The following is a 2393-nucleotide window of genomic DNA, read 5'->3' on the forward strand; positions in this document are numbered from 1 at the left end:
GGGACGAACAAATATTCCAATGGTCTTTATTTCATTTTTACACTTTAACGATATCAGGAAATGTTAACGTGTTTTATTCGTGGTTCATAACCCATAGAGACGATACATCATGTAAGTTCATCGGTGTTTCTAGCCTTGTCCAAGCCATTCACTTAATCTTAAGTCATTGAAGTTACTTAGGTCATTTAGTAGTCAAGTCTAACCCGATCACTTCGAAGTTTCCAGAGTATTTCTATCATTTTCGAAATTTAAATACATATTGTACTTCCATTTTGTTTAACTTGGTCATATAATATAGTCATATTTGTATTCGATGTTGATTTATTCATTTTAGAGTTGAGGATATTAGTTATTCCAGGTCTTGGGCATGTTTTGAATCGTATTACACTTCAGGGGCATTCCAAAAAAATCAAGAGTTTGATCGGTGATTGCAAGATTCCAATGGATCATGATAAGTTCTCAAGTCGTCTCCAATATCATAGTCATCCATATTCCTTTTTACACTTTAAGGGTATTGTCGTCATTTTATTCAATTCTGTCAGTGGCATTACTTCTGATAACTTAGGCTTGAAAGTATTCCAGTTCCTTTAGAATTCAAAGTACATTGTTCATTTGATCACTAGAGGTTATTTTTACCACTAGGGGATGTCTTGGTCCTTTTACAGTACAATGACATTTTCGTAATTTTACCCCATAGTGCTATTTTTGGTAATTTCTTATCCAAATATTTCCATGATTTAATCTTTAATAAGATTAATCAAAATTTAAGCGTTCTGAGATTGATTGATATATTAATTAATTCATTGAACTGAGATTTGTTTCCGATTAGTTTACGAATTTCTTTTTTGAGCCGATAGAATCTTATACATTGTTCATTCTTTATTCCAATTTTTGTTTGAGTCCAATGATAATTAACAACACCTAATAGACCAATCATTTTCATTCATGCATTTATCATTATCAATGGATTTTGAAAAGCATATAAAAGGTATTAAAGTATTATTTTGATTTATGTGCTTCACTGAACGAACATTAAATTTCCATTCGATCGCCTCGAACTTTAATTAAATGTACAATAATTCCTCGGATACATGTCAAACGAATTTATGTCAGAAACTTAACTTAAATGAGAAACCAACTTGAATCCGAAGATAAAACATTGAAAAACGGCTTGTCACGAGCTTCGGATTTGGACTCAGGACGTCGAAAAACATCAAATAAAGCTTTTCAAAAAATTTGACTTTTTCGGTCAAAGTCAACGGTCAGACCAGTCAAAATCAACGATCTGACCGGTCAACAGTCAACGATCAGACCGGTTAACGGTTTGGGTCAGGTCAGGTCAAATTGGTTTGGGTCGGGTCAAACGGGTCGGGCATGTAGGTCGGGTTGGGCCGGTTCTGGACCAGTTCTAGAAGATTTCCAGGGCAGGGGCAGAAGCCCACGTGCACTGTTGGCACATGACGGTGCATGTATCAGTGACAGAGGTCCGATTATTCTGTTGTTTCATCCCAGAGCATCTACACACCATCAACAAGCCAAACCAATTCAAAAATTAACCAAAACTAGAAGAAAATTAACCAAACTATAAACCCAAAACTTACCCATGGGCGTATCGATGACGGCGCTTCAACGAGGAACGAAATTGATTGGGTTTTGTTTGCGCGACACCGTTAAAGCTGATGGAAACGACGGTCAATGGTAACACCGACTAGCTCGACCAAAATCGAAGAAGGTGAGTGGCAGTCGGGGTTGAAAATACCAAATCTTGTCGATGGTTTTTTACAGTGAAAGAATCATATTCTCTTGGCTTGCATTCAAAAAAGATAAATTTAGAAAGTTTTTGACTCCATTTCGATATTCGACGCTAACCCTTGAGAAATCCATCCAACTCTTATCCATTTTGTATTTCTGGAATTTCAAATTCAAATGTTAATTGATAATATTATAGAAAAGCTAAATTTCTGGAGTTGTTCACAACAGATAGCAGTAAATCTAAGTGTACATAATGCAAGACAAACCACCTATTATCGGCAACCAAAACAACACAAATAAACCAATACTTCATTTGTCTCTTAAAATCAATATGAAAATGAAATAAGACAACAATACAAAATAAGACAACAAACAAACTATACCACTTTCAATCATGAACCCACAATTCTCTCCCCACACATACGCTCAAGCATTTCTTTAGTATCTTAAATATGCATGTAATTGTGTACTTATTTCCAACGGTGAAAGCATAAAATGTTGTTAAAAAATTAGCTATTCTTTAACACATTTAATATTTCTATGCTTTTAAATAACAATTAAGTCAACCGAATGTTTCTAAGTATAAATATTCGAATGATTTTTAAAAGCAATATTACTTTAAAGATGAAACATTTGAACTA

This window comes from Hibiscus syriacus, unplaced genomic scaffold (genome assembly GCF_006381635.1).
Source record: "Hibiscus syriacus cultivar Baekdansim isolate YM2019G1 unplaced genomic scaffold, ASM638163v2 tig00110744_pilon, whole genome shotgun sequence".
Lineage (NCBI taxonomy): Eukaryota > Viridiplantae > Streptophyta > Magnoliopsida > Malvales > Malvaceae > Hibiscus > Hibiscus syriacus.